The sequence below is a fragment of the Stomoxys calcitrans genome, chromosome 3 (genome assembly GCF_963082655.1).
Source record: "Stomoxys calcitrans chromosome 3, idStoCalc2.1, whole genome shotgun sequence".
Classification (NCBI taxonomy): domain Eukaryota; kingdom Metazoa; phylum Arthropoda; class Insecta; order Diptera; family Muscidae; genus Stomoxys; species Stomoxys calcitrans.
In genome coordinates this window covers 78,117,635-78,141,866 of record NC_081554.1, presented here as the reverse complement: position 1 = coordinate 78,141,866, position 24,232 = coordinate 78,117,635, and the positions used below count along the sequence as shown (strand labels likewise).

General features: G+C 40.8%; 1 long non-coding RNA gene across 1 annotated transcript in view; it reads left to right on the top strand.

The window, feature by feature from the left end:
* The window catches only part of LOC131995917 (uncharacterized), a 142,937-nt gene that overhangs the window by 117,074 nt on the left and 1,631 nt on the right, over positions 1-24,232 (top strand). Inside the window, exon 2 of the long non-coding RNA XR_009397688.1 lies at positions 17,188-17,342. This is a non-coding gene — a long non-coding RNA (uncharacterized LOC131995917). The remainder of the gene's footprint in view (positions 1-17,187; positions 17,343-24,232) is intronic.

The window sequence follows — 24,232 nt, the reverse complement described above, 5'->3', positions numbered from 1 at the left end:
TGTCTAGATGGTATTAGCTTTTTACGCTGATCAAGAATATATATACTTTATAGGGCCGGAAATGGATATTTCGATGTGTTGCAAACGGAATGACAAAAAAATGAATAAACCCCCATCCTTCGGTGGTGGGTATAAAAATGATTTGTGTTTGTAGATTTGTTTGTTTGTGTATTCGTCAAAGACTCGGAGACGGCTGAACCAATTTTTTCTTGAAATTTTCACTGATGGTGCATAATGATCCCGAGGTGAAAATAGGTAACTACATTTTTTGATATCTGAAGGGGGAGCGGACCCTCACCCTTACCCTTATTTTTAGAAACGCCAGATCGCGGAGGTGGTTGGTGCTACTTAAGCAAAATTTTATGTGCTCTCTTACAGTAACCTACAAACAAAAATTTGGTATTCAAATTTCGGACGGGGTACATAGGGGGGGTGCCCCTCCCATAAACCTACCAAATATACATATAAACCGATCACGACAATATGGACCCAAATGAAAGTTATTTTGGATAAGAAAACGTATCTGCTATTCAATTGTCGGACCAAGTGGTAGGGCGACCACCCCAACCCCCAAAACTCCCTAAATCAGACATATTTACCGACCATGGCTATATGGGACTCAAATGAAAGGTATTTGCGAGTAATATCCAAATCTGATATCCAAATTTGAGGCAAAGTTCACCCGTCCCCAACCAACCACCCTCCAAACAGGACTTATTTACTGACCATGGCAATATGGGGCTTAGGTTACGTTGAAAAGAGGGTGCAAATATTAATCCGCCCCATGCCACTATGGACAAACACCTAAGCCAGTAATAGGCTTGTTGTACGCTCTAAAAACTGTAAAGTAACCTTTAAAAAGAAAATTTTAAGTTAGGAATTCCGTGTTACTTACAAAATCCTTAATTGTTTTCAATACCACCTCCCTAAGTAGGTTCATGTCTGCTGAGTGTCTCCACCTAAGTGTCAGTATCTGTTAGACGCGAAAGCTGGGCAATGACAAAGGATATGCTCCAACGTCTCATCAACTTCCCCGCATGCCTATCACTTGCCGCACCGATTGTACATAAGTGAGCTCGTAGTCCAATGTGTCCCGTTATGATACCAATAGCTATACAATCCACCTTCTTGCTTCCTTTCAGTAATAGCCTCGTCTTCTCAAGATTTGGATCCCGCTGTAGGATTTTCGCCCTCCTACCGACCGTTTTGCTGTTTCCCAATGTTGCATGCGCATTCGTCGCCCATTCCCTTAACTCGGACTGCGTCGATCCAAAAGGCTTCGGGTTAATCAAGTTTATTGACGACAGTCCTCTGGCCTTCACCGCCAAATCGTCTGCCCTTTCATTTCCCCTTACTCCGTTATGGCCCGGCATCCAAACGATGCGGATTTTGCCATCCTCAGAGAAGGCGTTAATCTCTTTCTTACACTGCAAGACTGTTATGGCAATTTTACTGTCGATAAAGATGTTCGCAAGCGACGTCCTCGCGTTAGCACCACAACACCTCACGTATTCCGTGATCGCCTGAATCTCCGCCTGCAGGTCACTTTTTCCTCTAGCTTTGATCCATCCGTGTAACAGATGGCAATACAAGGGTTCCGTCAATCAAAGACTGTGCCGATGGCAGCAGTGCCTCACACTCGACTTTAATGTTCATCTCAGGTATCCGATTGGAAACCTCTTCTCTTCCTTCCAAGTTTCCCATAGTCGCCCCGATTTTACCGCAATGGTATGAGCTGCTCCCATCCTCAATCCATTCTCCATCGCCTTAAGTCTCATGGCCGCATTGGCTGCCTCACACTTACTCTGTATGTTAATGGGTCGGATATCTTGAATAGTCTCCAGTGCCCTAGTGGGCGTGGTCCTCATCGCTCCGTCTATGCCAAGACAACTGTTGTATGGTCCTTATGTTGCACTTTTTCTCCATATCTGTCCACCAAACTACTGAGGCGTAAGTAAGAATTGGTCTAATCACGCTATCCTAAGATTCAGACCCCATTTCGAGCCTACGGCCCGTCTACATAGTACCCAACATCAGTACGCTTCTGAATGTGACACTTCCAATTCAGTTTCCTGTCCAAGATCACTCCTAAGTATTTGACCTTGTCAGCTATCGAAGTCGTGTCATTGAGGAAACGTGATGCGTTAAAGCTATATTTCAGTCTTCTCTGGGATAACATTGAGACCTCTGGGTCTAGCCCAATCATATGCCATATGAAAAACCCTTTCGGCCCTTCTGCATAGCTCATTCAGATCCTTAACCCTTAGATGTATTACACTATCGTCTGCGTAGCAGACGGGTTCAAATCCCTCCTCAGTCAGCATCCGTAATAGGTCATATTTGGTGGTCACCCACCATATGGGGCTTGAATAAAAGGTATTTGAGTGTAGAAAACGAATCTGATATCCATATGTAGGACCAAGTGTTTTGGGGCCGCCCATCCCCGAGAACATACCCCAAAGAAGACAAATTTACAACCATAGTAATGTGGGGCTCAAATATAAGGTCTTTGGAAGTAAAGCACGAATCTGATATCAATGTACCGGAAAAGTGTCTATGGTGCCACCGCACACCCATAACACCATCCAAATAGGAAGTATTTGCTGACCATTGTAATATGGGGCTCAAATAAGAGGTATTTTAGAGAAGAACAGGAATCTGATAAATATATTCAAAGACAAGTCACTAAGAGGCTGCCCCATCCCCTAAAATACCACCCAAACCGGTCATGTTTGCCAACTATGGAAAATTTGGCTCAAATGAAGGGTCTTGTCTTGTCTTGGGGACGTCCCACCACCTTAATAATCCCCAAGTAGGACGTATTTGCTCACCCAGATATTTTGGGTCTTCAAGACAGTGGAGCTCGATATTCATAGTTTTTAGGGCCCATACCCCAAACCGGATATATTTGCTGGCTTTTTCAATTAGGGGTTTAGATGAATGGTATTTGAGATTTGAAAACGAATTTGATATACAATTTTGAGGCCAATGGCAATATGGGGTTCAAATATATGAGAATAGAGCACGTTGCTGATATATGTTCAGGTCATAGTGTTTGGGGGACCACCCCACTCCACAAAACACTCCTAAATCGAGCATGTTTACCGACCATGTCAATGTGGGGCTTCAATGAAAGGAAGTGGGGGGTAGAGAAGGAATTGATACACACTTTCGAGACCAATTTTTAGGGGGTCCAACCCTTTTCGCAAAATACTTGGAGTAAAATTTCATATCAACCACCCTCTAGTGACTCAAGAAGTCAAGATTCAGGATCGGTTTATATGGCAGCTATATCAGGTTACGGACCGATTTGAACCATACTTAGCACAGTTGTTTGAAGTCATAGCGAAACTCGCCGTGCAATATTTTATTCCATTCGGATAAGAATTGCGCCCTCTAGTGGCTCAAGAATTCAAGACCCTTGATCGGTTTATATGGCTGCTACAGAAGGTTATGGACCGATTTGAACCATACTCTGCACAGTTGTTTTATATAATAACAAAACACTTCGTGCAGAGTTTCATTCTAATTGGATAAGAATTGCATCTTCTTGAGGCTCAAGAAGTCAAGACCCAAGATCGGTTTATATGGCAGCTATATCAAAACATGGAACGATATGGCGCATTTACAATACCAACCGACCTACACCAATAAGAAGTATTTGTGCATAATTTCAAGCGGCTAGCTTTACTCCTTCGAAAGTTAGCGTGCTTTCGACAGACAGACGGACGGACGGAAGGACATGGCTTAACCGACATAACATGTCACGACGAATCAAGAATATATATACTTTACGGGGTCTCAGACGAATATTTCGAGTAGTTACAAACAGCATGACGAAATTAGTATACCCCCGTCGTATGGTGGAGGGTATAAAAATATACCATAAAATATCTTTTCCCACTTCTATAAATAGACTACGTAAATAATTTAAGCCAATTAAATTTACACTCCGTTTTGCAGCAAATCCATTCAAAACGATTTATTTGGGATTTGTTTTTTTTTATAAGAGTGTATTAAATTTAATCCATCTTTAAATATCATTTAAATGAGGATTTATTTTAAATTTATTCCTCCACGCACTTAAGGCCTTGTTGTTGTTGTTTTTTGCTTGGTATCCTTATTGCCAGTGGTGAAAAGTTGTTAATACATCCGTCATAGTAACAGCTGCCAATGTTGCAGCTTCCCGTTCCTTACGTGGTTGGCCTTAATGCGGATATGAGACTTTTGCAAGACTTGGCTGTCATTCCACATCTTTGGTAGGTTTTGCGGTGAATATTTTATGCTTAAATAGTCTCAGCCATCAATCTTGCCATTTGGGGTGGCATCGTGTCAGGCAATCTTGGATGAAGTGACATACACACGCACGCATTGTTTGCAGGGGCACAAGCAAATATAGATGTTGAAATGACTGGGTGTATATTTTTCAAAATTTATTTGAGGACTGAATTATTCTGTTTAAGGCATCTGTTGGCCTCTCAGAGTTTGCTTTTTTTTCGTCTTATTATTATACCCTCCACCATAAGATGGGGGGTATACTAATTTCGTCATTCTGTTTGTAACTACTCGAAATATTCGTCTGAGACCCCATAAAGTATATATATTCTTGATCGTCGTGAAATTTTATGTCGATCTAGCCATGTCCGTCCGTCCGTCCGTCCGTCCGTCCGTCCGTCCGTCCGTCCGTCCGTCTGTCTGTCGAAAGCACGCTAACTTCCGAAGGAGTAAAGCTAGACGCTTGAAATTTTGCACAAATACTTCTTATTAGTGTAGGTCGGTTGGTATTGCAAATGGGCCATATCGGTCCATGTTTTGATATAGCTGCCATATAAACCGATCTTGGGTCTTGACTTCTTGAGCCTCTAGAGTGCGCAATTCTTATCCGATTGGGATGAAATTTTGCACGACGTGTTTTGTTATGACATCCAACAACTGTGCTAAGTATGGTTCAAATCGGTCCATAATCTGATATAGCTGCCATATAAACCGATCTTGGGTCTTGACTTCTTGAGCCTCTAGAGTGCGCAATTCTTATCCGATTGGAATGAAATTTTGCACGACGTGTTTTGTTATGACATCCAACAACTGTGTCAAGTATGGTTCAAATCGGTCCATAACCTGATTTAGCTGTCATATAAACCGATCTTGGGTCTTGACTTCTTGAGCCTCTAGAGTGCGCAATTCTTATCCGATTGGAATGAAATTTTGCACGACGTGTTTTGTTACGATATCCAACAACTGTGCTAAGTATGGTTCAAATCGGTCCATGACAGCTATATCAGGTGATATAGCTGTCATATAAACCGATCAAATCGGTTATGACAGCTATATCAGGTGATATAGCTGTCATATAAACCGATCTTGGGTCTTGACTTCTTGAGCCTATAGAGGGCGCAATTCTTATCCAATTTGAATGAATTTTGGCACGTAGTATTTTGTTATGATATCCAACAACTGTGCCAAATATGGTTCAAATCGGTTCATAACCTGATATAGCTGCCATATAAACCGATCTGGGATCTTGACTTCTTGAGCCTCTAGAGGTCACAATTATTATCCGATTTGCCTGAAATTTTGTACGACGGATTCTCTCATGACCTTTAACATACGTGTTTATTATGGTCTGAATCGGTTTATAGCCTGATATAGCTCCCATATAAATCGATCTCTCTATTTAACTTCTTGAGCCAACAAAGGGCGCAATTCTTATTCGAATTGGCTGACATTTTACACAGGTCTCCAACATATAATTTAATTGTGGTCCAAACCGGACCATATCTTGATATCGCTCTAATAGCAGAGCAAATCTTCTCTTATATCCTTTTTTGCCTAAGAAGAGATGCCGGGAAAAGAACTCGATATATGCGATCCATGGTGGAGGGTATATAAGATTCGGCCCGGCCGAACTTAGCACGCTTTTACTTGTTTTTTATTTGTATTTTTCTTTTGCAACCAGCATGTGCTGTCGTTGACTTTATGGTAAAATAACAAACGACAGTTGAATCTAAGTACATACTCTGAATGCTTGACATTGTGTAGAGAGGGAATTCAAAGAAAATATTTGAAAATGCTGTAAGAGGAATACAGAAATTGTGAAATGTTTGAGGGGAGAAGGAATTAAAAAGATGTTTAAACTTGCGGGACTTCTTTGTAATTTTATATAATTGCTTGGGATTAAAGAAACTGTGAGAATTAACATTTTGAAGGGTTTAAATGGAATCGTTTTACCCAACTAGTTGTGTCATTTGTGAAAAGATGAACGAGATCTGTCAGTTTTTAGTTTTCATTTAGAGTATTCCGAAATTTTTTAGTAGTTCTAATAGCATACTGTCATTATAACTGAAATAAACTCTCTGCGACACGCCGTTCAGACTCAGCTATAACAAGTAAGAGCGTGCTAAGTTCGGCCGGGCCGAATCTTATATACCCTCCACCATTGATCGCATTTATCGAGTTCTATGCGAGGTATCTCCTTTTAGACAAACATAGAATATTGAATAAGAACTGTTATACTATTGGAGCTATATCAAGTTATAGTCCGATTCGGACCATAAATGAATTCAGTTCATTCGGATAAGAATTGCGCCTTGTAGGGGCTCAAGAAGCAAAATCGGGAAGTCAAGATCCCAGATCGGTTTATATGGCAGCTATATCAGGTTCTATATCGATTTACGCCATACTTAGCACAGTTATTGGAAGTCATAACAAAACACCTCATGCAAATTTCAGCCAAATCGGATGAGAATTGCGCCCTTAATTGGCTCAAGAAGTCAAGAAGTCAAGATCCAAGATCGGTTTATATGACAGCTATACCAGATTATGAACCGATTTGAATCATACTTAGCACAGTTGTTGATAGTAATACCAAAACACTACATGCAAAATTTCAGTTAAATCGGACGATAATTGCGCCCTCTAGAGGCTCAAGAAGTCAAGACCCCAGATCGGTTTATATGGCAGCTATATCAGGTTCTATGTCGATTTACGCCATACTTAGCACAGTTATTGGAAGTCATAACAAAACACCTCATGCAAATTTAAGCCAAATCGGATGAGAATTGCGCCCTCAATTGGCTCAAGAAGTCAAGACCCAAGATCGCTTTATATGACAGCTATACCAGATACTGAACCGATTTGAACCATACTTGGCATAGTTGTTGGATATCATAACAAAATACGTCGTGCAAGATTTCATTACAATCGGATAAGATTTGCGCCTTCTAGAGGTTCAAGAAGTCAAGACCCAAGATCGGTTTATATGGCAGCTATATCAGGTTATGAACCGATTTAAACCGTACTTGGCACAATTGTTGGATATCATACCAAAACACGTCGTGCAAAATTCCATTCCAATCGGATAAAAATTGCGCACTCTAGAGGCTCATGAAGTCAAGACCCAAGATCGGTTTATATGGCAGCTATATTAGGTTATAGACCGATTTGAACCATACTTGGCACAATTGTTGGATATCATAACAAAATAAGTCGTGCAAGATTTCATCCCAATCGGATAAGATTTGCGCCTTCTAGAGGTTCAAGAAGTCAAGACCCAAGATCGGTTTATGTGGCAGCTATATCAGGTTATGGACTGATATGGCCCATTTACAATACCAAACGACCTACACTAATAAGAAGTATTTGTGCAAAATTTCAAGCGGCTAGCTCTACTCCTTCGGAAGTTAGCCTGCTTTCGACAGACAGACGGACGGACGGACGGACGGACAGACGGACGGACATGGCTAGATCGACATAAAATTTCGCGACAATCAAGAATATATATGCTTTATGGGGTCTCAGACGAATATTTCGAGTAGTTACAAACAGAATGACGAAATTAGTATACCCCCTATCCTATGGTGGAGGGTATAAAAAGGAGGCCCCTTATCATTAAAATTGAATCGGACGGCACTCATGGATTTGTGAGAAGTTTGGCCCAGTACCTTAATGGCATCCATGAGGCAGAGTTTAGCATGTTCTACTGAGAAGTTCAAAACCTTGGTTCGAATTCTGGTGAGAATATCAGAAACAAATTTTCAGGCTGATGATGGCAATAAAGCTTTCTGACATGACAATGAAAAGAACATCCCTTACCATTGAACTTAAACTTGAGATCATTCATTGATGTATGAGTTAGGGTTGGTAAGGTTAGCTTTCCACTATGGACATACACCTAAGTCAGCAATCGGCTTGTGGTGCGCTCTAAATACTAACAATTAAAAGTGTGCCAAGTTAGGTCGGGCCAAATCATGGGAACTCAACACCATGGATTCTGAGGGAAGTCATAACAGAACACCATGTGCAAAATTTTAACTTCATCGAATGAAAATTGCGACTTTCATGGGCTAAAGATGTCTAATCGGGAGTTCGGTTTATATGGCAGCTATATCAGGTTATAAACTGAAAGGGACCATACTTGACACAGTTATTAGAAGTCATAACAGAACACTACGGACAAAACTTGTGGCTTCCAGAGGCGCATGAAGTCAATCAGAAGATCGGTTTATATGACAGCAATTCCGGTGGAAGTGATACCAAAACACTACGTATACTTAGTGTGATTGTTGGAAGTGGTACCAAAACACTATGTGCAAAATTTCAATAAAATCGGATAAAAATTGCGCCCTCTAGAGGCTCAAGAAGTCAAGACCCAAGATCAGTTTATATGGCATCTATGTCAAACCATGGACCGACTAAAACCACACTTCGCGTAGTTGTTGGAAGTGCTACCAGAACGCTACGTGCAATATTTCAGTTAAATCGGACGAGAATCGCGCAATCTAGAGGCTCAAGAAGTCAAGACCCAAGATCGGTATATATGGCAGTTGTATCAAAACATTGACCGATTTAAACCATACTTAGCATGGTTATTGGAAGTGCTACCAAAACACTACGTGCGAAATTTCAATAAAATCGGATAAGAATTGCACCCTTTAGAGGCTCAAGAAATCAAGACCCCAGATCGGTTTATATGGCAGCTATATCAAAGCATGGGCCGATTTGGCCTATTTACAATACCCACCGACCTACACTAATAAAAAGTATTTGTGCAAAATACGGATAGCTTTACTCCTTCGAAAGTTTGCGTGCGGACATGGCTAGATCGACTTAAAACGACATGACAATCAAGAATATATATACTTAATGGGGTCTTAGACGGATATTTCGAGGTGTTACAAACAGAATGACGAAATTAGTACACCCCCATCCTGGAGGGTATAAAAATTATCAGCATCGTGAAATACTCTCATATATCATTTATTTCAACCCCACATTGCCATTGGTCTAAAAATTGGACATCAAATTCGTTTTCTAATCTCAAAGTCCATTCACTTAAGCCCTTTATTGAAAAAGCCAGCAAATATGTACGGTTTGGGGTATGGGCCCTAAAAACTAAAAATATCGAGCACAACTGTCTTGAAGACCCAAATTGTCTTGGTGAGCAAATACGTCCTACTTGGCGATTGTTATGGTGGTGGGACAACCCCTAGATAGTTGGCCGCGAATGTTGATGTCAGGTTCAGTTTCGTATTTTACTCGCAAATATCTTTCGTTTGGTAAATACGTCCGATTTGGGGTGTTTTGGGGGTTGGGGTGCTCCCCCAAACACTTGGTCCGACAATTAGATATCAGTTGCGTTTGCTTATCCTAAATACCTTTCATTTGAGTCCCATGTTGTCGCGATTGGTGAATATATATATTTGGTAGGTTTTGGGGTGGGGCGCCCCCCCCCCAGGGTACCCCATCCGAAATTTGAATGTTAAATTTTTGTTTTCTTAGGTTACTATAAGAGAGCACATAAAATGTGGCTTAAATCGCACTACACAACCCCGAGATCTGGCGTTTCAGGAAATTAGGGGAAGGGGGAGCGTCCGCTCCCCCTTCAGATATCAAGAAATGTAGTACCCTATTTTCTCTACGCGATCATTAAGCACCATCAGTGAAAATGTCAAGAAAATCGGTTCAGGGTTTCTGAGTCTATAAGGAACACACAACCAAACAAACAAACCTACATACATGTTTAAATGGGAGTTACGTCAATTTATTGACCGATTTAGACCGCACTTGACACAGTTTTTTGAAACACTAGATGCCAAAATTCAGCCAAATCGTAGGACCGTACTAAGAACAGCTATCGGCATATCAGACAAAATTTGTAGCTTCCAGGGGTTCAAGAAGTCAAATCGGCAAATCGGTTTATATGGGAGCTATATCTGAACAGATATGGTCCATTTGCAATTCTCACCTTTTTACATTAACATTAAGTATCTGTGCACAATTTGAAGCGGCTAGCTCTACGCCTTCGCCCTCTATTGTGATTTCGATAGACGGACGGACGCGGCTATTTCGACTCAGAACATCGAGACGATCAAGAATATATACTTTACGAATATTTCCAGGTGTTACAAACGGAATGACTAGATTGGCATACTCCCATTCTACGGTGGAGGGTATAAAAAGTTACCTCGAAAAAGAAATTCGCTGTTCCACAGTGTTTCTTGCACGTTCGTCGACCACGTCCTTAACTCGGACTGTGTCGACACGACAGGCTTCGAGTTAACCAAGTTTATTGATGGCAGCCTTCTGGTCTTCACCTTCTAATCGTCTGGTCTTTCATTCCCCCTTACTTCGCTATGACACGGCAAGCAAACGTTTCGGAATGTGGTATCCTAAGAGAAGGCGTTAATCTCCTTCTTACACTCTGTTCGTGACCTTACCGTCCTGGTAGTTATTGCCCCAATAGCCAGTTTACTGTCCGTAAAGTTATTCACACTTGACATCCTCGCGTAAACACCGCACTACCTCAGGCATTCCATAATCGCCCGGAATATGCCTATAAGATCGTATTATGGTCAGACAGTCGAAAACAGATCTCAGTCCTTGGGTTCTTAATGTAGAGCCCTAGTCCCACTCTGTCCTCTAGCTTTGATCCATCTGTATAGCATGATCTCCCAGATGACAATACCAGAGCTCCATCAATCCACGTCTTTGATTTTGGCAGGAGTGTCAGGCAATCGACCTCAAGTGTAATCTCAGGTATCCGAGCGGAAACCCCTTCCATTCCAACCAGGTTTCCTATCGTCGTCTCGATTATACCGCGATGGTATGACTTGCTCCAATCCTCTATTAATTCTCGCATCGCCTTAAGTCACATAGCCGCAATGACTGTCTCACACTTAACTGTATGTCTATGAGTCGGATATCTAGAATAGTCTCTAGTTGGTCCTCATCGTACTGCCTATGACAAGACTAGATATTCTCTGAACCTGTTGTGTTATCTTTACGTTGCACTTTTTCTCCATCGCAATCCAGCAAACTACCGAGGCGTAAGTAAGCATCGGTCTAATCCCGTTCCTGCAGAGCCAGTGGACTATCCACGGATTCAGGCCCCGTTTGGAGCCTACGGCCCGTCTACATAGTGTCCAACATCTGTGAGCCTTCTCAGTACGCCCCTTGAATGTGACCCTTCCAGTTAAGTTTCCTGGCCCAGAACACACCCAAGTATTTGACCTTATCAGATATAGAAATCGTTTAAGTGAGGAAACGTGGTGCGTCAAATTGGCCCACCTTGGTATTTCTCCTGAACAGGCATATTTCTGTTTTTCTCTGGGTTAAAATTATGAACTCTGGGTCTAGCCCAGTCATATGCCATGTGCAAGACCCATTCGGCCCTTCTGCACAGCTGGTTTGGATTCTTACCACTAAGAAGTATTATAACACCGTCTGCGTACCAGGCGGGTTCAAATCCCATAGGAGTAACGATAAAATACCTCCCTGTGGCGTGTCTTGTGGCACTTTCTCCTTTATATTTATGACACACAATTTATCCACCTGTTCCTTAGCATATGGTTTATCCAGACTCTAAGGAACCGATCCAACCGGTACTCGTCTAAGGATTGGATCAATATGTCGGTCCGCACATTGTTAAAAGCCGCCTCGATCCCAATGCATACCGGCAGTGTGTGCGCTTTGGTATAGAACGATTCTTCTCTCTTATGGACAACCTCGTGCAGGTCAGTCCCACCGACCTTCTCTTGGCATAGGAATGCTGTTTGTATTTGAGCAGTTCGCTGGATGTCCTACTCTCTCTCATGGTATCCAAAAAAACACTCCATATTTTTTAGTGGAAAGGACGTAAGACTTATAGGTCTGCAGGCTTGGGGTTGCATAATTTGCCTTGCCAGACTTAGGTGTATTTACCAACCTTGCCACCCTGCAAGGTAATATAAGAGACATATTCCCAATGTTAAGTAAGAAAACTTTTTTGGGCAAATTTGCATTTCCAGTAATATTATCCAATTTTAACTTACAGAGTTGGTTAGGTAAGTTTTAAGTGGCAGTCTGCCATCAGACCCACTTAACGTGGGTCGTCCATTTCGTTTTCGTCCATTGTGATACAGCAGTAGGTTAGGTTCGGTTAGGTTTAAGCCGCAGCCTGCCATCAGATTCATTTAGACGTTTTCGTCCATTGTGATACCACAGGAACAGAAGGAGGAGGATGCCTTCTAGTCCGCTAAATCAGCCAGATTCTCAAAGAAATGATAACCTAAAGTGGAACTCCTTCTGACTGCCAGTGCAGGAAACACACACACATAAGGTGTTCTATAGTCTTTTCTTCTTCGATGTCCTCACAGGTTCTGCAAAAGTCGTTGCTGGCAGCCTTCACTCTGTCAGCATGTTTTGCGATTAGACAGTGACCTATCATGACGTACACAATGACTGAGACGTCTGTTCTAGCCAGTGACAGCAAAGCGGCAGACCTCTTCAAGTCTAGATTAGGCCACATAGTTTTGGAATGCTCACAGTCCCCTTTTTGTGACCATTTATCATTCGTTGTCCTTCGCGCCTGGTACTAAAAACTTAGCTTACATGATGCTAGAGGCACACCCACAGATTCCAGCTTCTCTGGAATGTGTAAGGAAGTTCCTAGTCTTACAAACTCGTCTGATCTACAAATCCCTGTTATATCTCTTTGGCGCAGCTCCCAAAACAGGGGAATATTGAACTGTTCAGTTATCTCTTTGAGAAATCTATGACATCGAGAGCGGTGTCTGAATTCAGAAATTCGTTCTCCAGGGATTTAATGGTTGCCTGGCTATCGGAGAATATATTTATGCCAATCGTCGTAATGACATTATATCTTAGCCATTCCACCACTTCCTTAATTGCAAGGACCTCCTCTTGATACACACTGCAGTGGTCGGGTAACCTATTCGATATGACAACTTCTTGATCTTTCGAATACACCCTAAGGCCCACCTGATCGACTAGCTTGGAGCCATACGTAAAGAATTCTATATAAATTCTATTGCTATTCCTAGTCTCGCAATCTTGTCCGCATTAAAATTCCCTGGGATGTCTCTGTGGCCCCGCACCCAGAACAGGTGAATTTTTAACAGTTCTGCCATCTCGTTGGGAGATCTGTGACAGTCGGTGGCGGTTTTTGAGTTCAGAAATATGTTATCCAGGGATTTAATGGCTGCCAGGCTATCTGAGAATATATATATATGCCAATCGTCGTAATGACATCATATCTTAGCCATTCCACCACTTCTTTAATTGCAAGGATCTCCGCTTAATACACACTGCTGTGGTCGGGTAGCCTTCTCGGTACGACCACTTCTTGTTATACAGAGCACACCTCAAAGGCCACCTGGTCGCCTAGTTTGGAACCATCCGTATAGTCGTGCATAATGTGCGGCGAAATTTATCCCAATACGCCTTCCTTTGTTTATCCGAGGGACCACATGTCAACTCATAGTTTATGTAGAGAATGTTCCTTAGTCGACAACGCCCGAATTCTGCCTTCCCGTCCCTATTAATGTTTCATGGGTTCATATTCACTCTACGCGCAAATATCTTATAATTTTTGACCCATATTGTCCGATCGGTATGTAGTCAGTGGAATGTTTATATGGGTGTGGAGCAACTCTCCATAAAATGCGCTGGACGTTGGATACCCACTTCTTTAAGTCGGAGGAGTAAACTCCAAAAAAAGTCTAATCTAGACACGGTAAAGGGTCCAAAATAACTTCTAGTTCCAAATTGCGTCGATATCGGGTGGAGGTATTTGGCAGGATTTAATAAAACTCCCGGTTTTAAATTTTAAATTTAAACTTGTTCAACTACGAGTGGATACTAATTTAGTCAATCCGTTTGTAGCACCTCGAAATATTGATCTGCGACCATATAAAGTGATATATATTCTTAATTGTCTTGACGTTCTAAGTATTTATATTCTTGATTGCAAATGGACTATATAGGTCCAAATTTAGATATAGTTACCATATAAACGGATCTTCCGATTTGACTTTGTGATCCCTTGAAAGTCGCAATTTTTGTGCAATTTGACTGAAATTTTGCATGCGGTGTTCCGTTTAACAACTTTTTCTGACTTTTAACAACTGTTCTAAGTACGATCCAAATCGGTTTATAGCCTGATATAGCTCCCTTATAAACGGATCTCCAGATTTGACTTCTTGAGCCCTTACAAGACGCAATTTTCGTCCGATTTGGCTGAAATTTTGTATGTAGTGTTCTGCTATGACTTCCAACAAATACGCTAAGTACGAGTTAAGTCGGTCTATAACCTGATATAGCTCCCATATAAACCGATCTCGCGAATTCAATGCTTGAGTCCTTGGAAGCCGCAATTTCTATCCAATTTGGCTGAAATTTTGCATGTAGTGTTCTGTTATGACTTCCAACAACTGTGTTGAGTACGACCTTTAACCTGATATAGCTTCCATATAAACCGATCTCCCAATTTGACTTCTTAAATCCTCACAAGCCGCAATTGTTATCCGATTTGACTGAAATTTTGAATTAGGTGTTCTGTTACAACTTTTAACGACTGTACTTAATACGGTCCAAATCAGTCTATAACCTGATATAGCTGCAATGTGACCCGGTATCTCGATCATTCTTGTTCGGTTCCTAGAAGCTTTTAATGTTTGCTGGTTTGACAGAAGTTTGGTATGTAGAAGAAAATTATGCCTTGCAACAAAATTTATTTTGCATAAATTCTTAGCAGAATCCTAAGTGGACTCTGGTGGTGGGTTCCCAAGATTCGGCCCGGCCGAAATTAACATGTTTTTTATACCCTCCACCATAAGATGGAGGGTATACTAATTTCGTCATTCTGTTTGTAACTACTCGAAATATTCGTCTGAGACCCCATAAAGTATATATATTCTTGATCGTCGTGACATTTTATGTCGATCTAGCCATGTCCGTCCGTCTGTCCGTCCGTCCGTCCGTCCGTCCGTCCGTCCGTCCGTCCGTCCGTCCGTCCGTCCGTCCGTCCGTCCGACCGTCTGTCTGTCGAAAGCACGCTAACTTCCGAAGGAGTAAAGCTAGCCGCTTGAAATTTTGCACAAATACTTCTTATTAGTGTAGGTCGGTTGGTATTGTAAATGGGCCATATCGGTCCATGTTTTGATATAGCTGCCATATAAACCGATCTTGGGTCTTGACTTCTTGAGCCTCTAGAGTGCGCAATTCTTATCCGATTGGGAAGAAATTTTGCACGACGTGTTTTGTTATGATATCCAACAACTGTACCAAGTATGGTTCAAATCGGTTCATAACCTGATATAGCTGCCATATAAACCGGTCTTGGGTCTTGACTTCTTGAGCCTCTAGCGTGCGCAATTCTTACCTGATCAGAATGAAATTTTGCATGACGTGTTTTGTTATGATATCCAACAACTGTGTCAAGTATGGTTGAAATCGGTCCATAACCTGATATAGCTGCCATATAAACCGATCTTGGGTCTTGACTTCTTGAGCCTCTAGAGTGCGCAATTCTTATCCGATTGAAATGAAATTTTGCACGACGTGTTTTGTTATTATATCCAACAACTGTGCCAAGTATGGTTCAAATCGGTCTATAACCTGATATAGCTGCCATATAAACCGATCTGGGGTCTTGACTTCTTGAGCCTCTAGAGGGCGCAATTCTTATCCGAATGGAATGGAATTTCGCACGACGTGTTTTGTTATGATACCCAACAACTGTGCCAAGTATGGTTTAAATCGGTCCATAACCTGATATAGCTGCCATATAAACCGATCTTGGGTCTTGACTTCTTGAGCCTCTAGAGGGCACAATTCTTATCCGATTTGAATGAATTTTTGCACGAAGTATTTCGTTATTATATCCAACAACTGTGCCAAGTATGGTTGAAATCGGTCCATAACCTGATATAGCTGTCATATAAACAGATCTGGGGATTTGACTTCTTGAGCTTTTAGAGGGCGCAATTCCTATCCGATTTGGCTGAAATTTTGCATGACGTATTTTATTTTTACTTTCAACAACTGTGTCAAATAAGGTTCAAATCGGTTCATAACCTGATATAGCTGCCATATAAACCGATCTGCGATCTTGACTTCTTGACCCCTAGAGGTCCCAATTATTATCCGATATGCCTGAAATTTTGTACGACGGATCCTCTCATGACCATCAACATACGTGTTTATTATGGTCTGAATCGGTCTATAGCCCAATACAGATCCCATATAAATCTTTCTCTCTATTTTACTTCGTGAGCCCCAATGGGCGCAATTCTTATACGAATTGGCTGAAATTTTACACAGGTCTCCAACATATAATTTAATTGTGGTCCGAACCGGACCATATCTTGTTCTTTCTCTCTTTTCTTATATCATTTTTTGCCTAAGAAGAGATGCCGGGAAAAGAACTGACAAATGCGCTCCATGGTGGAGGGTATATAAGATTCGGCCCGGCCGAACTTAGCACGCTTTTACTTGTTTTATTTGTTTCTATTCTAATCTATCGTTATTTAAAGCTTTCAAAAACTACCTAAATTTTGTTTAAAATTGATAACCGCACTGATAACGAGTATATCTATCTCCACCTTGATTCCATCTCGACCAAGGCCTCACTGCCCTCAATCCGCCTACCACTCTAGTGGTAGACAGAGAGAGGAGTGCCTCGAGAAACCGATTCCCGAAGAACCTATCTCGTCTTATTGTCATTGCCAAGTAGTCTGAGTTCTTTCTCAGCTTTCTGATCATACCCGTCTTCCTTCAGCCCCACCATATTCACTATATTCCATAAGAATAAATATAAATTGTTTTCACATGTGTATTTTTATCAGCATATGACAAGTAAATTTTTGTAAATCTAATTTCCTTTTTGTCCTTTCTTTTTTTTCTTTTCAGATGGCAAACAGCCTTTCGTTTTAATGTGAATGGGTTTTTAGAATTTTTAATGCACAAAGGATACAAGAAAAACCCCTTGTTAAAAATGAACAATAATGTCCTTTCAAAAGATGAAGACTGAATAAAGGATTCCCATTTTTCTCCAAGCGAGGAATGTAAGTGACTTAAGGCACGGAAAAATCTTATTACTGCTAGAGTAATTGTGGTGAAAGAGATATGACATACGTACGATGTTTTTCTCCATATAATCTGTTTAACTGTGATACTGTGGATAAAGTAAAAAAAAAATGTGACAAAAATATAATTGAAGTGTACCAAAACCAAAGCATAAGCAAAAATATTAAAAAAAAAAACCAGTAAGGAAGGGCCAAAAGTCGGGCGGTGCCGACTGTATAATACCCTACACCTACCCCATAAGTACAATGTGGGAGCTATATCCAATTCTGAACCATTTTTGATGGACCTTGGCGAGCAAAAATATGTTCAAACTGTAATAACTACGGTTGACAAATGACAACATTATTGCAAATTATCCAAGATCTAAAGAACATATATAGGGGAGCCATAACTAATACTGAACCGATTTCCATGAAATTCATTAGTAAGTCAAGAGTCATTAGAAAATCCTTCCTTCGAGAGAATCGGGTAACAAATGACCATTTTATTGCATTATTACTGCAAATCGGATGAACATATATATGTGAGCTATATCCAAATCTGAATCGATTTTTTTTAATTTCAACAGGCTTCGTCTCTAGACCGAAGAACATGCCCATACAATATTTGAAGTCGATCGGATGAAAATTGCGACCTGTAGTTTGTACACAAATTAACATGGACAGGCGGACAGACAGACAGACGGACATAGTTAAATCGAATCAGAAAGTGATTCTGAGTCGATCGGTTACCTATCAATGGGTCTATCTCTCTTCCTTTTGGGTGTTAGAAAATAATTCACTAAGTTATAAAGCCCTGTACCACAGTAGTAGTGTAGGGTATAACAAGTAAAAACGTGCTAAGTTCGGCCGGGCCGAATCTTACATACCCTCCACCATGGATCGCATTTGTCGAGTTCTTTTCCCGGCATCTCTTCTTAGGCAAAAAAGGATATACGAAAAGATTTTCTCTGCTGGCAGCTATATCGGGTTATGAATCGATTTGAACCTTATTTGACACAGTTGTTGAAAGTAAGAACAAAGTACGTCATGTCGGAAGCTCAAGAAGTCAAGTCCCCAGATCTGTTTATATGACAGCTATATCAGGTTATGAACCGATATGAACCATACTTACCACAGTTGTTGGATATCATTACAAAACACGAAATACAAAATTTTATTCCAATCGGATAAGAATTGCGCTCTCTAGACGCTTAAGAAGTCAAGACCCAAGATCGGTTTATATGGCAGCTATGTCAGGTTATGGACCGATTTGAACCATATTTGGCACAGTTGTTGGATATCATAACAAAACACGTCATGCAAAATTTCATTCCAATCGGATAAGAATTGCGCACTCTAGACGCTCAAGAAGTCAAGACCCAAGATCGGTTTATATGGCAGCTATATCAAAATATGGACCGATATAGCCCATTTGCAATATCAACCGACCTACACTAAGTATTTGTGCAAAATTTTAAGCGGTTAGTTTTACTCCTTCGGAAGTTAGGGTGCTTTCGACAGACAGACGGACGAACGGACAGACAGATGGACGACGGACGGACAGACAAGGCTAGATCGACATAAAATGTCGCGACGATCAAGAATATATATGCTTTATGGGGTCTCAGACGAATATTTCGAGTAGTTACAAACAGAATCCTATGGTGGAGAGTATAAAAAACTAGTCGTATAAGTAGACAAGTTAATGGAGAGGACGTTTTTAGAGGGCGAACTTAATTCCATTGCCTTATATATATATAAAACCATAACTAGGTTAAAATCAGTCCATAACCTGATAAAGCTGCCACGGAAACCGATTTTGAATCTTGACTTCTTCAGCCACTGGAGGGCGCAATTCTTATCCGATTGTGCTTAAACTTTGCAAAACGTGTTTTGTTATGTCTTCCAACAATTACACTAGGTATGATTTAAATCGGCCAATAACCTGATATAGCTGCCATGTAAACCGATCTAGAATATTGACTTCTTGTGCCACTAGAGGGCGCAATTATTATCCAATTTTTCTGAAATTGTGCAAAACGTGTTTTGTTATGTCTTCCAACAACTGCACTAAATATGATTTAAATCGGTCAATAACCTGGTATAGGTGCCATATTAACCGATCTTGAATATTGACTTCTTGATCCGCTAGAGGGCGAAATTATTATCCAATTTTTCTGCAATTTATACATGTCAAATATGGTCTGAATCAGTATACAGTCTGATTCAGCTCCCATAAAAACCGATGTCCCTATTTTACCTCTTGAGCCCTTAATGGCCGCAATTCTTATTCTACATGGCCGAAATATCGCACAATGACTTCTTCTATGGTCTCCAACATTAAGTTCAATTATGGTCCGAATCGGACCATAACTTGATATAGCTCCAATAGCATAGCAATTCTTTTCTTATATCCTTTGTTTGTCTGAAAAGATATATCAGAAAAAGAACTCGACAAATGCGATCCACGGTGGAGGGTATATGAGATTGGGTCCGGCCAAACTTTGCACGCTTTTATTTGTTCAATTTGACTCATGTCGGTCCAGTTTTGGATATAGCTGCCGTATACTCCGATCTCTCTTTATAAAGTCTTGCAAATGCAAATTTTGCCCATGAACATTCCACTAAGGAACAGGGGCAAACTTCTCACATATCAATGAGTGCAGTCCTAAGCTCAATGATAATGGGCCTCCTTTTTATAGCCGAGTCCGAACGGCGTGCCGCAGTGCGACACCTCTTTGGAGAGAAGTTTTACATGGCAAAGTACCTCACAAATGTTGCCAGCATTAGGAGGGGAAAACCACCGCTGAAAATTTTTTCTGATGGTCTCTCCAGGATTCGAACCCAGGCGTTCAGCGTCATAGGCGGACATGCTAACCTCTGCGCTACGGTGGCCTCCTAAAATAAAAAGAGTCTTAGGCTCATAAAATACTAATTTTTTGTCCGATTCCGTTGAAATTTAGGACAGTGAGTTCTGCTAGGCCCCTCAATATTCTTCTTGAAGACGGCTCGATCTAGATTTGGATACTGCCACCATATAGACCGATCTCTCAATTTAAGGTATTGGCCCCATAAAAGGCGCATTTATTATCCGACTTCGTTGAAAGTTGACACGGTGACTTATGTTAGGCTTTTCGGCACCCGTGTCCTATATGGTTTAAAGCTCTCCAGATTTGGATATAGTTGTAAAAAAGACCAAAATTGAACAGTGACTTGCATTTTTTAGACCACTAAATGTCCATGCCGAATTTGGTCAAAATCGGACCATATTTCGATGTAGCTGCTAAGGATGCATAAATTATGCATTTTTAACCGGATTATGACGAAAGGTCCGTCCATCCGTACGTCCGTCTGTATGTCGAAAGCACGCTAACTTTTGAAGGAGTAGAGCTAGCCGCTTGAAATTTTGCACAAATATTTCTTATTAGTGTAGGTCAGTTGGGATTGTAAATGGGCCAAATCGGTCCATAACCTGATATAGCTGCCATATAAATCGATCTTGGGTCTTGACTTCTTCAGCCTCTAGAGGGTGCAATTCTCATCCAATTTGACTGAAATTTTGCACATGGTGTTTTGATATCACTTCCAACAACTGTGCGAAATATGGTTCAAATCGGTTCATAACCTAATATAGCTGCTATATAAACCGATCTTGGGTCTTGAGCTTTTAGAAGGCGCAATTCCTATCCAATTTGGTTGTAATTTTGCACGTGGTGTTTTGGTGTCATTTCCAACATTTATGCGAAGTATAGTCCAAATCGGTCCATACCCTGATATATCTGCCATATAAACCGATCTGGGATTTTCAGTTTTTGAGCTTCTAGAGAGCGCAATTCTCATCCGACTTGGGACAAATTTTGTACAACGGCTTCTCCCATGGCTGAATCGATCCATAGCTTGACACAGCTCCCATATAAACCGATCTCCCGATTTTGCTTCTTGACTTGATATAGCTCCTCCCCCTCCTCCATCCATATTCATTATTCTTTGTTTGCCTAAAAAGAGATACTGCGCAAAGAACTCGACAGATGCGATCCATGGTGGAGGGTATATAAGATTCGGCCCGACCGAACTTAGTACGCTCTTACTTGTTATACCCTGCACCACCACTGTGGTACAGGGTATTGTAGATTTGTGGATTTGTTTGCAACGCTAAGAAGTAGAAGAGCTAGACCCACTGATAATTATACCGATCGACTCAGAATCACTTTCTGATTCGATTTAGCTATGTCCGTCCGTCCGTCCGTCTGTCTGTCCATGTATTCTTGTAATCAAGTCACATTTGTTGTCCGATTTTCACAAAATTTTGCATAAGTGTCTTTTTTGGTCCAAGGAAGAATGCTTTTTATTTTGAAAAAAAATCGCTCCAGATTTCGATATAGCTCCAATATATATCTTTCATCCGATGTGCCCTTTTAAAGCTGTAGAACCCACAATTTTAGTCAGATCTTTACAAAATTTGACACGAAGTGTTTGTTTTAACGACCCAAAATGTTTGCAAAATTTTATTGAAATAGGTCCTAATTTAGATATAGATCCCATATATATCTTTCATCCGATATGCCCTTTTAAAGCTGTAGGAGCCACAATTTTAGTGCGATCTCTACCAAATTAGGCATGAAATGTTTCGTGTGACGTCTCAATATGTGTGCAAAATTTCATCTAAATCGGTTCAGATTTAGATATAGCTCCCATATATAGCTTTCGTCCGATTTGACCTATTAAGGCTGTAGAAGGCACAATTTTGGTCCGATCTTTACAAAATTAGGAACGAAATGTTTCGTGTGACGTCTCAATATGTGTGCAAAATTTCATCTAAATCGGTTCAGATTTAGATATAGCTCCCATATATAACTTTCATCCGATTTTACCTATTAAGGCTGTAGTCGGCACTTCTTTACAAAATTTGGCACGAAGTGCTTTTTGTGACGTCTCAATATGTGTGCGAAATTTCATTTAAATCGGTTCAGATTTAAATGTAGCTCCCATATATAACTTTCGTCCGATTTGACCTATTAAGCCTGTAAAAGGCACAATTTTGGTCCGATCTTTACAATATTTGGCACGAAGTGCTTTTTGTAACGTCCCAATATGTGTGCAGAGTTCCATAAAAATCGGTCCAGATTTATATTGTATATAGCTACCATGTATATATTTTATTCGATATGCCCTTTTAAAGCTGTAGTGGCCACAATTCTAACGAAATTTGGCATGGGTCGTTATATTCAACGTCCTCAGATATGTGATAAGTTTCATAAAAATCGGTCCAAATTTCGATATAGCTGCCATATATATTTTTCATACGATATGGCCTTTTAAGGCTGTAGAAGCCACAATTTTGGTCCGATCTCTACAAAATTTTTCATGAGATGGTTTAATTGGCATCCCTATACGTGTGCAAAACTTCATCAAAATCGATTTAGATAAAACTCCCATATATATCTTTGATGCGTTTCGACTTTTAAGGCTGTAGAAGCCACAGTTTTTGTACCAACGAAAGGCTCTATTCGATATTTCAATAGGTATGCAAAATTAAAGTCTGACTAAATTTGAATATTAGTGTATTACGTATACTCGGTGGTGTAGGGTATTATATAGTCGGCTCCGCCCGACTTTTGCCTTTCCTTACTGGTTTCTTGTTACTCGAAATTCTGTCTTTGATTTTTATAGAAATCGGGAATTATAGAGTTTATAATGGGGGGAGGAGATAGAAGCGGTCGACCATCTTAAATGATTGCGAGGACTAGGCACAGAATAATGGGTAGAAACCTTTTCCCGTTCCTGGTTTTGTGGAGGTTAGGTAAGACTAATGAGAGGGTGCGTATATTAATCCGCCCCATGCTACTATGGACATACACCTAAGCCAGTAATAGGCTTGTTGTGCGCTCTAAAGACTAAAAGAGTAACCTCGAAAAAGAAAATCTAACTCAGAAATTCCGTGCTACTTACAAAATCCCTAATTTTTTTCCATACCACGTAACTTGGTTCATGTCTGGTTATGTGTCCCCACTTTGGTGCCAGTGTTTGGCGCGAAAGCAGGGCAATGACATAAGAAATGCTCTAATATGCTCAACGCATGTTATCACTTGCGGCACTGATTTTTCAAAAGTGAGCTTGTAGCCCTAACCTATACTGACCACCTTCTTGCTTCTTTTCAGTAATATCCTCGACTTTTTATGATGGCGTTCTGTAGAGACCCGAGATGACTAACTGAACGATGTTCTTGCCGTTGCGAGTTTCTGCTCTTTGGTCCCTTTTTTGACCCTAAGCTATACTGACCACCTTCTTAATTCCTTTCAGTAATAGCCTCGACTTCTTCTGTAAAGACCCGAGGTGGCTAACTGTACGATGTTCTTGCCTTTGCGAGTTTCTACTCTTTGGTTTCTTTCTTTTCTTCCTCCATCGTTTCTGCCATTTGCGCCTTACTATGGTGTAGGTTAGGTTGAGAAGAGGGTGTAGATATTAATCCACCCCATGCCACTATGGACATACACCTAAGCCTACTGGCCTATCGGCTTGTTGTGCGCTCTAAAAACTATGAAGTAACCTCTAAAAAGAAAATTTTAAATTAAGAATTCCGTGCTACTTACAAAATCCTTAAGTGTTTTCAATACCACTCCCCTAAGTTGGTTCATGTCTGATATTGTGTCCCCACCTAAGTGCCAGTGTCTGTTAGCCGCGAAAGCCAGGCAATGACAAAGGAAATGCTCCAATGTCTCATCATTTTTCCCGCATGCCCTATACATGCTATCACTTGCCGCACCGATTTTGCATAAGTGAGCTCGTTGTCCTATGTGTACCGTTATGATAGCAATAGCTATACTGACCTCCTTTTTGCTTCCTGGCAGTAATAGCCTCGTCTTTTCACCATCTGGTTCCCCCCATAG